Source organism: Callithrix jacchus, chromosome 17, assembly GCF_049354715.1.
Source record: "Callithrix jacchus isolate 240 chromosome 17, calJac240_pri, whole genome shotgun sequence".
Taxonomy (NCBI): Eukaryota; Metazoa; Chordata; class Mammalia; order Primates; family Cebidae; genus Callithrix; species Callithrix jacchus.
The window spans coordinates 21,121,935-21,135,704 of NC_133518.1; the positions used below are offsets into that span (position 1 = coordinate 21,121,935).

The 13,770-nt window shown below is 35.0% G+C and overlaps 1 long non-coding RNA gene across 10 annotated transcripts in view; it reads right to left on the reverse strand.

Annotated features, from left to right (window-relative positions):
• The window catches only part of LOC118148977 (uncharacterized), a 249,449-nt gene that overhangs the window by 100,404 nt on the left and 135,275 nt on the right, over nucleotides 1-13,770 (reverse strand). For 5 of the 10 annotated variants that reach the window (XR_013528881.1, XR_004736118.3, XR_004736116.3 and 2 more), the window contains one exon: nucleotides 5,040-7,364. The exons of 2 other annotated variants lie outside the window; for them this stretch is intronic. This is a non-coding gene — a long non-coding RNA (uncharacterized LOC118148977). Of the gene's footprint in view, nucleotides 1-5,039; nucleotides 7,365-13,770 lie in introns of those variants that run through there. 3 more of the 10 variants (XR_013528877.1, XR_013528880.1, XR_013528883.1) reach the window with 3 other exon arrangements.

Genomic DNA, 13,770 nt, shown 5'->3' on the forward strand with positions numbered 1-13,770 from the left:
GTTTAGGACTACTAGACAGAATTCTGTCTCTATTTGATGGGTAATAGAGTCCCTGTTTAGAGATATGTTATTGCTCAGCTCTTTTTGCTTGTGTTTCTAGCCCTTTAAAAGGAAGATGCTATTTACTCTTTTCTATTCAATGTTTAGTATCCCTTTATTTTTCCAGAGTTACTTATTCCCTGTCCGCCTTGAAATCTTCTATATACAGTTCCACTGTTGTCTGAAGCTACTGTTTAAGCACATAGTTGAATTTTTCTATCACCTATTTAAATGTGAGTGTTTGTTCACACTTTCCAACCCGCAAGATGAGCAGGGGGAGGAAAATGGCCTTTGAAAACAATGCTAAGAGGGTGAGAAAAAGAAGCAGAAAACATGCAGATTAAAATTTAGAGATATAATACTGGTACATACATTATCTTATTTATGTACTTAGAAGTCTGAAAAGAGAGAAAAATGCCTTTGTTTTATTCCTAGTATCTTCCAGACCACATGGAAAAGATGTTTATATGTCACAAGAATTATAATTTGTTTAAGGCACATGTTTATAGATGAGGAAACTAAACTTCAGAGTAGTTAAGTCGGTTTGCCAAATGTCACACAGTAAGACAAATGGTCAGAATTTAAACCCAGGTCCTGTTGGCTTCTAAACTAGGCCTGCAGATTTCTATTTCATGCTTATACTTATGTTGAAGATATAAAAATATACATACCTAAATCTATGTCTTTTCTCATTTTAGATTGTCTATATGACTTCATTTGCACAGAATAAAGTCATGTTCCACTGGGCTAAATATCCAGAGCTGAAGAATTTTTATAAGCAATGAATTAACATATATGAAAACTTAATGAATATTAGTTATTACCGTTAGATAAAACCTTCTTTTCTTATCCCATTTACTCTGCAGAGGAGACAAAGGAGGGACAAAAGAAAATGCTTAAGTCCCCTCCTGATTTACTGTAATTGCCATTTAAAATAATTAGTTGCACCAGAGTTCCCAAGTTGCTGTATAGATATTATTTAAATTGGATTGTTGGACAAGCAGGAAAAGGAAGGCTTGTGTAGAGGAACAGGTTGGTAAGAAATAGTACTGATCATATTTATATATATATATATTTTTTTCTTATTTTTTATTGCATTTTAGGTTTTGGGGTACATGTGCAGAGCATGCAATACAGTTGCGTAGGTACACACATGGCAGTTTGTTCTGTTTGCTTTCACCCCTTCACCCACATTTGGCGTTTCTCCCCAGGCTATCCCTCCTCACCTCCCCGTCCCACTAGCCCTCCCCTTTTCCCCCCAATAGACCCCAGTGTTTAGTACTCCCCTCCCTGTGTCCATGTGTTCTCATTTTTCATCACCCGCCTATGAGTGAGAATATGCGGTGTTTCATTTTCTGTTCTTGTGTCAGTTTGCTGAGAATGATGTTCTCCAGATTCATCCATGTCCCTACGAATGACACGAACTCATCATTTCTGATTGCTGCATAATATTCCATGGTGTATATGTGCCACATTTTCCCAATCCAGTCTATCATCAATGGGCATTTGGGTTGATTCCAGGTCTTTGCTATTGTAAACAGTGCTGCAACAAACATTCGTGTGAATATTTATATTTTATAAACACGTGTTACTGGCCACGTTGCAGAGAGCTTTGCATGTATTACCTAATTAATAATTTCATTATTCATTAAATTTTCACTTTAACCCTATGAAATAGTATAAGTGATAAAACAAAATGGAGAATGCCTAAGTTTAATATAGTGATAACTTGTACTGATTTTAAAATTTAATTTGGCTACCTTTCCAATTTTTGCTGTTCAAGCTTTCGATCAGTGCTTCCCAAACATTTGGCAGCAAAAAATCATTGGGTGAACTTGTTAAAAAGCAAATTCTAATTTCATAAGTGCCATGGCTTGGATATAGTTTACTTCCTCCTGCCAAAGCTCATATTGAAGTTTGATCCCCAGTGTGATGGTGTTGGGAGGTGGGGCATAGTGGCTGGTGTTTGGGCTGTGGGGATGAATCCCTCATTGATAGCTTGGTGCTATTTTCCTGGCATTGAGTGTGATTCTGGTTCTCATGAGACAGGATTAGTTATTTTGAGAGTGATTTGTTAGAAAGCCAGGACACCTCTCAGGTTTTCCCCTCTTTTCATGCGCCTGTTTCTAATCTGATCTCCTCAGCCATATTTTGATGCAGCACAAAAGCCCTCACCAGAAGCCAAGCAGTTATCAGCATCATGCTTCTTGTCCAGCCAGCAGAACTGCCAAATAAGCCTCTTTTCTTCATCAATTACCTAGCCACAGATACTCCTCTACAGCAACACAAATTAAGACAGTAAGTCTCAGGTGGCGTCAGAAACGCTGCACTCAAACAAGCTCCCACAAACCATTCTTTAAAATATAAGACTTTAGGTCACTGCTTTGTCCATCAAGCTAAGTCCAATTCTTAAAGGTCCTTATACTGATTTTACATTAATTAAAAATGAAGTAGGTATTAGTAATTAAATTAATTAAGTAATTCGGTAACCAGATACACACTTGTTACTTGATAACTTAGACTGTGCAATAATAGATGATTCTAAACTTTTTACCTTATGACTATGAGTCAGGGTCCATGTCCTATCAGTGTCTCCAGAAGTCGGTTCATCTTTTCTGGCTTTATACAAACGCTGTACGACACTACCATTTAGACACTGCTCCATGAGGTATTGAATTTGCTCCAGCCTTAAATTAGTTTTCTATAATCATAAATTTAGTGGCTTTAAACACTACAAATTTATTGTTTTAGAGTTCCATGGGTTAGAACTCCAGTGCGCTTTAGGAGAGGTTCTGTTTCCTTGCTTGTTCAGGTTGTTGGCAGAATGTTCCATCCAGCTGGTAGGACTGAGGTCGCTATTTCTGCTGGTTGTCAGCTGAGAGCTGTTACTAGCTCCTGGAGATTGCTTGCACTCTTCAGTTTGTGGCCCCCTTCCTCTATCTTCAAAGCCAGCAACAGCTAATGGAATCTTTCTCATGCCTAAAGTATGTCCTGCCTCTTCTGTCACATCTCTCTAACTCTCTCTTGCACACTCACCAGAAATGATTTCTGTTGCTAAGGATGTATATGAGTAGACTGGGCCTATTTAAGTAATTTAGGATAACCTTTCCATTTTGAAGTCTATAATCTTCATCAAATACGCCAAATCCCTTTCTAACATGAAAATTCATATTCAGATTTTCAGAATTCCCAGAATTGTCACATGCACATATTTGAGGGACTATTATTCTAACACACAAGCCTGTTGTGTGGGTTAGGCTTATTTTAGCTGGGTTTATTAGCTAAAATGAGAAAAACTAAGTGAAACAGAAGAGGAATATATTACAGGTTCTAAGATAGCCTTCAGAAATTCTAGGAGGACCAGAAAACTGGGTTTAGAGATTGTGCAGCCAGATTAATATCTAAGCCAACCACGAAACTATTCCCAGGCTTGATTTCAGTACAAGCATTGCAAACCACGAATATGGGACCCTAAGCCCAGCCCTTCTGCAACAGTTGTTTCTCAGTCTTAGTGTCTGTGCCAATCTCTGACATATTTACTAGCTATGAATTCCTCAAAAAGCCTGTTTCTTCTGTTTTTTCCCTGCAGAACACTGAAGTATTGTGGGGGTACATTTCACTGAGGAAAACAAGTAAATGTCTGTCTTGGTCACCAAGAAGGTGGCGAATTGAATTTTGGATTTTTCTTTAGTATCAGTTTTGCCAAATATAGGGAAAAAAAGAAGTTTTACAAAGTTGTGATCTATAAGTGTGATCTATAACCTATGTAATCCTTCTTAAAAAAAAGCTCTGAGGAGGCTAGTCCTCACCTGGCTCTTCCTCTCCTTCAGCACATAATAAGACTGCTTCTCCAAGACTCTCAGAAGGCCTAGGGAGTTCCACCTACACTATGTTAGTTAATATATTAATAGTCATGGTTGTATTTTGAAAAGATTATGACATTTAAAGACTCAATAACTCATAGAATCATAAAAGTAAAGTCTCACCTATTTCTTAAGAGTTCTTATAATACTGCAGCAGGGATAATTTAGGTTTGTTTGTTTTTTATGTTCATGGAATTTGATGTCAACTCAAGGTGTTTTTCTCTAGTCATAGGGCTCTGGTGCCTGGATTAAATGACCCTAACAATAACCTGTGTTGTATACATTATTTTTAGGTTATAAATCACATTAATACATTAATTTTTGCTCATGTCTAATATCTAGAAATTACTATGACCAGTAGTGCACTCGTATGTTGATATAGTTGGGGGTTGGTTTCAGGATGCTGCATAAACACGAAATTGGTGCATACTCAAATCCCACAGTCCACCCTGTGGAATATACGTATACTAAAAGTTGGCCCTACACATAGGTGGGTTTGCATCCCACAGAGATTTAATTTGCTTGGTTGAAAAAAAATCTGAGTATAAGTAGACTATATAATTGAAACCTGTGTTGCTTAAGGGTGATCTGTATATTTATAACTATCTTTATTTTACTGTAGAATAATCACTTGATTAAGTGTTTAAATTGGGATGACCTTGATCTGAATTCTATCTCTGTCTCATTTTCTGCTAATTGGGGTGCTAACATTTATCTCATGGAAATTTTCAGAAATAAAAGGGATAAAATGTATATCACTTGGTTGCTATTAATACAATGAAATTTTGAACCAAAAGTGTATTTCATATTTAAAAGAAGTTCTTAACAGTGACTCAGTTGATTATCTGATGATTCAGATTTTGAAATGGGAAACCCTCATGTCTGCTCATATTTCATCCAAGATTTTTCATTTAGAACAAGACAGGCATTTCTATCTAGACTTGAGGCTACAAAATGTGGGGGGGAAAGAAGGTTTTCCTGGAAAACCTAATTTTTCCTCTGAGAATTAAATCAGTGGCCCTAGCCATGAACTGTCTAGAATCATATGTAGTATAAACTATAACCTAAAGGCATTTCCATAAACAGCAAACCGTGAAATCATGCCACAAGAATGACTGACTTATTTGATCAAGCTACTCATTTCACACATAGTTTATTTAATAATAATGCTTGAGTTCGCTGAGAAATATATCCACGAATTTGATGCTTATTCCTACCATATTTCAGATTAGTCTTTGCACATGAAGTCAGCAGTTTGGTTTGAATTCCCTTTCTTCCCAGTCACTAGCTATGGACCTATGCATTTATTTAATTAATAAGCAATTCCTTACTGAGGGACTGTCTACCATGGAGGGAGGTGCTGGTGCTGTGGTTCACATGGCATTCACCATTCCCGTCTTCACAGAACTTTTAATCATGGGAATAGTCATTGCTGAATGACAGCCATTAAACAACCAATTACACAATTATTTCATTACAGTTTGAACGAGAGCTACTAAAAGAAAATAATATAACTTTCACAGCAAACAAATTCCTAACTGCAAAATTTTGAAAATATGATTGATTCAAAAGAAAATTATGCCCTATGTTACTCATTCTAAAAACAATAAAGTATACACTGTATTAAGTTTAGTGATGGTTAAACGATGCCCAGTAAAAGAGGTTGCTTTCTAGGATTTTTTGAGTAAGGACTTTTATTAAACATCACTTATAACTTGAATGTTGCTCCTTTCAATTTATTATAAGTAGTTAGAATTTATTCCAAGCCACATCAACACATAGTCTAAAATAATAACTTTATTGACAATGTGCTGTAACAATTGTCATCTGGTTATCATCAGTGATCTATGATGATTGGGCTGATAGTGTTAATGCTGATCTTTTAAAGTGAATGCATCAATACTAATATACTCCAAAAGAGTACTGGCCAATTAAACATTCAATGAATTTTATCCTAGTTTGGTGGCTCTGCATTTCACTATATTTTAATTTCTCAACTGTTAATAAATATAACTTCATCTTGTTGATCTACCTGTCATCAAATAGCACTGCAATTTGAGATGCCAGAATTTAGCTTCTTAAGTAAGTATCTTTAGGATGACCATCTCAATAACAAGATATATTTTTTTTTTTTTGCAGGAACGAAATATTACTTACACTCCACCTGGAGTAATTTCATCAACTCAAATCTATCTTATTGCTTATAAAAATAATCCTTACACCATGAAGAGTTTGTTTAAGAAAGCAACATTCTTTATCACTCTGTTGAGAAATTTTAGGTAAGTCCGTGAATCCCAGAATCTCTTTTCAAATTAAGTTGCTATTACAAAATCTAATTATTCATGTCATCACTCGTAGTGATTCAACACATTAAAACTATAAGCTCTCTGGCACTAACACCAAGAATCATATGCTTCCCTTTAACACCATAGCATCTTATTTTGAAGCTGTTACAATATTCCTGGAAATGGTTTAGTTTGTCTCTGTGATACATTTTCGTTAAAAATACCTCATGTAGAATAAGTCATACTGATTCAAATGATGTCTGCTAAAGACATTAACACACATAGCCAATAAGCTTTAATAGTCTTGTTAATACAGAGTGTTTCACTCAATATATTGGCATCACTTTACTGACAAAAATATTCTTTTGATATTGCAGAAAATATTCATCATCATTTAATGTCACTTAAATATTTTGCATAATTCAAGATGTTAAACAAATCTTTCTTTTAAAGGAAAGTAGCACTTGGCTTTTGTGATTTTTCTTAAGCATTCAAAATAAAATACTCTGACTTTAGGAAAAAACTATCCCTACCACTTCTATTTGACAGCATAACCATATTCATAAAATGATTAAGATTCAGGTCGGTCCAAAAGAACAGAATTAGCTTTATAAGGACATGTTTGGATAGTATTTTTTCCATCATGATATTGCACAAAACAAATACACATACTTCTTAAGTCATTGTAATAGGCATGAGAGAAAAGGGAGTTAAAATACCTATCTGTCATAGTAACTATTAATGATAAAATCTTAGTAATGGGATTCTGTCCAATGAGTTTTTGTGACTCTCAAGTTCTGCATACATTTGATAAAATTTGTTTGTTTGCATCTTGATTTTTCCGAGGCTTTCTTTCCTGGGCAAATCTCCAGATTGGCAAGCTCAAGCAGATTTTAAAATAGCCTTTCCATATATCACCCACACTTGTCCTGCTTGGGGATGGATTGACGTCTGAGCTTTGAGGGTTGTAACTAAGCTGATTTTCTCTGCAGAAAAGTTCATTTTACTTCAGGAGTTGCAGATACCTTCCTTACCTCCCACTAATTCAGTGTTTTCCAATTGTTCCAGCCTGCTTCCAACAGCTCAAGCACACTGTTCAAGGTTCACAGTAAGAGGATCCCATGAAGAGCATCTTTTCCAAACTCATTCTTCACTCTTGACATGTTATGTAACTTTCCTACATGGACAAAGTATAGGAATATATTTATTTTTCTTTCCAGTTCAGATAGAGAACTGTTAGACTGGTCAATTTGACTTTTGTTTCTAACATTTAAACATTTCGTTTATTTTTATTATTGAGGTTTAATCTTTATAATCTAATTTGTTACATAATTTAAAAATTCTTGAACAATCTCAATCCAATCCATGTGTTTTGTTCTTTTCTAAGAGCAAAGCTTTCTAAAAAAGCACAGAGAAGGTAGAAGAGGATCTCAAAATAGAAATTAAAAGTAGGAATCTAAAACCTGGCAGCACCTATCACATGCAAAATGCAACTTAATATATTTCATTTGGTCCTGATTAGCACACCACTAATAGCACACCACTAATGAGGCCTAGATCATAGACTCATAGAATGTTAGAATAGACCTATCAAGAATCTGTAAGCTGGTCTAGGTCAAAACTTCTATCTCTTCACTTTAAAGAAGAGGAAAATGATTCTCATAGAGTTAAATAACTTGGCTAAAGCCAAATAACCACTTACAGAACAAGTATTAAACCCAAGTTTTCCTAACTTCTGTGCCATTGCACTTCTTTCTAAAAATGTTAAGTATAGCTTATGCAACCCTTTATTAACAGCAAAAGCAGTCCCACATACATGCTCTTTGACAGTGTATCAAGATCATCATCTTCATATTAAACAGCAAGCTTTACTGCACGCTGATTAAGAGAAGGACTAAAGCACACGATTTTCCACTTGCTCATTAGGTTACATCTAATCATTTTTCACTGTTTTATTTCATGGCCAAAACAAGAAATGTGGTAAAATAGTATTTAGTTCATATACGTTTCCAGTAAATATGTATGAAAATGGTTTAAATGTGTATTCAAATGTTTCAAACAGTAGTTTCAGTGATGATAATTTGTTTGCTCTAGAAAATAATGTAGTGGTTGGTAAAGCAATTTTGTTTTGTTTTGTTTGTTTTTTTAAGAGGCAGGGTCTCGCTATGTTGCCCAGGCTGGAGTGCAGTGGCTATTCACAGGCGCCATTCACTACTGATCAGTATGGGAGTTTTGACCTGCTCCGTTTCCCACCTGGGCCGGTTCACCCCTCCTTAGGCAACCTGGTGGTCCCCTGCTCCTGGGAGATCACCATATTGGTGGCCAAAGTAGTGCAGACACTCAATCGGCATAGCGCACTGCAGCCCAGAACTCCTGGACTCAAGAGATCCTCTAGTCTCAGCCTCCCGAGTAGCTGGGCCTCCAGGCACGCGCCACGGCTCCTAGCGATAAGGCAATTTTGTGAGCCAGAATCACTGAGTTTAGATACCACAGCCTACTCATATGTTAATGAAAATAGGTTAATGAAAGTACTGACCTCACAGGGGTATTTGATGAAATGTGTTAATATGGCTATGTTGTTGATATTGTTATCAACCATCATTATTATTATTTTTTCAAAAGTTTGTAGTAATAAACCGTTTTTAAAAGATTGGCTACATTGTGTTCACAATAATCTGTTCTCTATAAAGGATACCCTTTTAAATAAAATATTTACTGGCAAATTGCATCTGAGGCATTTTTTGAGTTGAATTTAGAACCATGAGCAATAAGATTTCAACATTAAAAATGTATGGTATATAAATGACTTTATACTAAGCTGTATCTAAAAATAATTGCTGATCAAGGTATTAAAACTTAAAAATGTAAAGTAAAAAGTTTTCTCACAATATCCTCTATTGCTTACTTATTAGTATTCTCCCTCAGTTTACTTGTATGAAAAAAAAAATATTGAGCAAGATAATCTCTAAGACATTTTCAGTCCTAAAGTTTTCATTGCATTTCTTGATTTTATGTCTCATTTTCAAAGGAAACTTTTGCACTCTCAGAAATAGTTAACAAAGTAAATGTTTGCTAAAAAGCATTTTGGCTTTAAGCAATAGATAGATTTAAGTGTTTCAGCTTTAAGGAATAGATAGATCATCCTTTGGATTTTTCTAAATGTTAGGTTTCCAAAAAGAACACTGGTAATTTAGTATAAAGAATAGCTTTGTTGAAAGTGAATGATAGGGTATTTATACAACAATTTAGTGAAATTAGAATCCTGAAAATTATTTTAGATAGAGGAGAAGGTAAATATTGGCTTAAATCACAGGAAACATTTCAGTTTTCTTCTCTCTCTGTAAGACAAAAGATATATCCACACCTGAACAGACCTTGTTGTGAGGTAATGATTATCTCCAAGGATCATTTAAATTTCAAAGAGATTTACAGGTTAATTTATGTTTCCAGATCTATCATTTTCCCTAGTAACCATTTATTGCCCTCCAACAGAGCTCTTCTCCCCCTCCCATACATAACCTGTCTTTCTGCAACCTCATTTTTTCTATCATTTCAAGATAACATCGAAGCTTCTGTACTCCATTAGAAAGTTGGTCTTTCTGAAAGCTCTCTTGTATACACATTAAATACATTTCGATGTCTTTTCTATTAGTAATTAATTTGCCTCATGTCAGTGGTTTTTAGTGAAGCTTTAGGGAGCCAAAAGCCTTAACCCCTATAATAAAAAGTTGCAACACTAGTAGCTCAGAAATAAGCATACATGCAATATATAATTTTAGTAGGCTTTGAGTCCCTCGACTCAAATAAATTAATTATATATAAAGTTTTGGCATTAGATTTTTGAAACCAAAGTAATATCTTGAGGTAGAAAACTATCATATTTATATTTTAAAAATCCCTAGTTTGGGGATTTCAAACCATATAGATCAGGAACCTGAATAGAAATAAAAATAGTGAAGCAACCCAAGCAATTTTCTATTCTTTACCATATACATGTACACTTTATATATCCCATGTGAAAAATAAGTAGAAGAACCATAAAATTTACTGGGACACGTTGGTGGTGAAGAGGGATATGAATAGTTACAATACGATAATAAGTATAAAGCAGGACTATTACAAAAAAACAGGCACATATTATCATCCTAAGAGTTCATAAGGAAATTAGCTCTAATGATTTAAAACTCAATTTATTTTTTCTTTCTATGCTGTAAATACATAACCATGACAGTTCCAGTTGAAAAAGCATTTATTTTTCTACTTGTTTAACAAACATACATGTGTGTACTTTATGCCAAACACTGATCTACACAGGAAAGAGTATTAGTAATTTACTTTAGATGACTATTATTGAATGAAGTTACAGGTTTATAAACACAACTCTTAGTTAAGAAGCACTCAGCTGATATGTTCTGTGACGCCGAAACATAGCAGATGATGATTTCTTAACTAATTTTTATAGAAATCTCAAAAACAACTTATTTCAGTTTAAAAGTCTAAACTATTTTCAGTATAAATTTTAAACCAAGTATATACACATTTATATGTTTAAAATTAAAGTAAATATAAGCAAATTATATTTTTCTTTATGAGCCATGTCTCACTAAAAACTGTTTGATTGCCTTAACCTACTGAATTTAAAAATAAGAACCATGCAACGGAGGCAATTTCTTTAAAAAGCTTCATAATGGTACAGACATTTCATACACAAGCTTAAAATGTAATGTGAAGATTTCTAAGGTAGAATTTTCTAGCTCTACCATTTGTAGGGATCCTCTCTGACTTCCAGAGTTGGCATAACATTTATTTTAAAGTAAAAATATTTGAACTACAGGAGATGGAGAAGAAATCTTGTCAGAACTTCTCTTATCTGATAAAGTTTAAGTTCCTCGAAATCTAGCTGTTATTAACCATCCCCAAAGGGAGTCTCCTGTGAATTCAGCTGCCAAGAAGATAATCCATTTCTGTTACCATTAAACAACACAACAGAATCTCTCATACTCTCTCATTGAAGCCCTAAAAACTTTCCTTTTGTTAAATTGATATATAGAAACTTTTAATTCCAGCTATTCTATGTCTTTGCTCATTATTGGGAGTTCCTTCATAAGCACAAAAATCAACATTGTCTTTTCTCCTGTCAATATGTATATTGTCCTTCAATTTGCAGGCCATCAACCACTGGGCCCAAGTGAGAAGAGAAAAAAGCAATTTTTACAACACATTCTTAGGTCTGTGATATAGTTTTGTCTTTTTTCTTTGAAAAAGCAACATTTTTTCCTTAAATTATTTCTAAATGATTTCTAGATAAGATAATAAGCTGTACTGTGGTCCAAATGTATTTGGACCATCTCCAAGCCTTCCGATAGGTTTTAAATGTAGACATGTGGGGACACATTAATAAGATCCATGTACAAATGAGGATAAGAACCCTCTTTGGAACCTGAATCTGCCAATACCTTAGACTTCCCAGGTTTCAAACTATGACAAACAATTTTTTGTTTGTTTGTTTACAAGCTAACCAATCTACGGTATTTTGTTAGAGCTGTCCAAAGAAATGAAGACAAGGTAGTATTGTTTGAGGCAGTGAGTTTTAAATACATCCACATTACTCAATGTTAAAACTAGGAATATCAAAATTTTATTTAAAAATAGTTATGAGATTAGAAAGATTATATAATTTTAAAATGACATGGTAATTTGGAATGTACAGAGAGTTTATGTAAATGTTTGATGAATGAATTATTGTAATCACTAATTCAGTTGTAGTTGTGAAGAGATTTTTAAAGTTACTCTACAAATATAGCAAAGATAAATTAAGTAGAATTACACAGTTATTCCATAAGAAATAAATAATATACAGAACATAAAATATTCTACAAACTAAAATACAATAGCAGTAATGCTTGACTACCTTTCAAGAACTTTCTGCAACTGAGAAACTTGAAAGCAAGGGGCCTAGCCATTGAACACAAAACCACTAGCTGGTGATAGTCCCAAAGATAGAGCTTGCAGCTAGCTCTCAAGTAAATGTTAAATAACAAATGAGAAAATTCACCTCAGGAGAGTAACCAAGCCAAAAAGTGCCCTTTTATCTGAAAATTATTTTTTAATGTTATCCTAAGAGATATTCTAAAAGTATTTACGAACACTCACCAACGTGGTTTGAATAGCCAATGATAAGCAATCAGGAGAAAGTATTTTTTCCAGCGATAAAACGTCCATGAAGTGTGACAGAAAAGAGACATATGTCATGTCAGTCCAAAGTGTTAGTAGTGCACAACTGGGCAAAATATCAGACTAACTGGAGGTTAGTGACACAAGGAAGAAAATAGTAGGAAAGAAGAGAGGGGGAAAAAAGACTTTGTTCAGTAACTTATTGCAAAGAGGAAACAAAAGGAAGCTACAGATTTAGAGACTATGAACTTTAGAAAAAGATGCTGAAAGGATCTGATAAGAATGACAATAGTATATCTGTCAAGGACAGCAAATCCTACCTTTCAAAGTCATAATGGCACAGGAGAGAATGAATCTGAGAGTGATAAGGATCAATCTTCCTTTACAGTTGTAGGACAAGGTAAACCACAGAGGAAACAACCAATGAAGATACACAGAAACAGAAGAAAGTCACATGTTCTTTATCATTCAATTTCCTTCAGGTTGCATCATACTATCAAATATTTTCATCCTTTATCCAACACTTTCACATTCACATGCCCTTGAGTAAAATGAGCATTTTATTCTCCCTGGCAGCACTCTTCTCATTATTATAAATTTCAACTGAAATTTATAATAACTTTTACTGGGCACTAATTATCTGAGCAGAGTATGGGGGATGAATGGGGACTACTGCACATATGAGCACAGAAGCTACCAATGACAGTGTGGGCAGATGGAGAGGAGCAAGGTCTGAAAACCATGCTTGCTTTCTCAGTGGGGAAGCTTACAGCCTGAGGCAAGGTCTGAGAGAGGTACTCTGGGAGCGAGACCAGCCTCACCAACTGCCTAGGGCCTGGGTGAGGCTTTTTAACTACCATCTCACTCCCTATGGTGGCCATGAGAAACTCTACCTAAAGGGCGTCTTAGACCAGATCCACCTACTCCTTTGTTCCACCTCTCAATAAGTTCTTTATTTCCATCTGAGACCACATTATTATCAGAATTTTGGTCAAAATCATTCAACAAGTCTATAGGAAGCTCCAAATGTTCCCATATCTTTCTGTCTTCTTCTGAGCCCTCCAAACTGTTTCAACTTCTGCCCATTACCCAGTTCCAAAGTTGCTTCAACAGTTTCAGGTTGTCTTTATAGCAATGCCCCACTCCTGGTACCAATTTCCTATATTTGTCTGTTTTCATACAGGCATAAGAATACTACCAAGGACTGGGTAATTTGTGAAAACAAGAGGTTTAACTGACTCACAGTTTCACATGGCTGTGGAGGCCTCCGGAAACTTATAATCATGGCAGAAGGTGAAGTGAAAGGAAGGCATGTCTTAAATGGTGGTGAAAGAGAGTGAGAATGCAAGAGAAACTGCCACTTTTGAACCATCACATCTTATAAGAACCTCACACTATCATGAGGACAA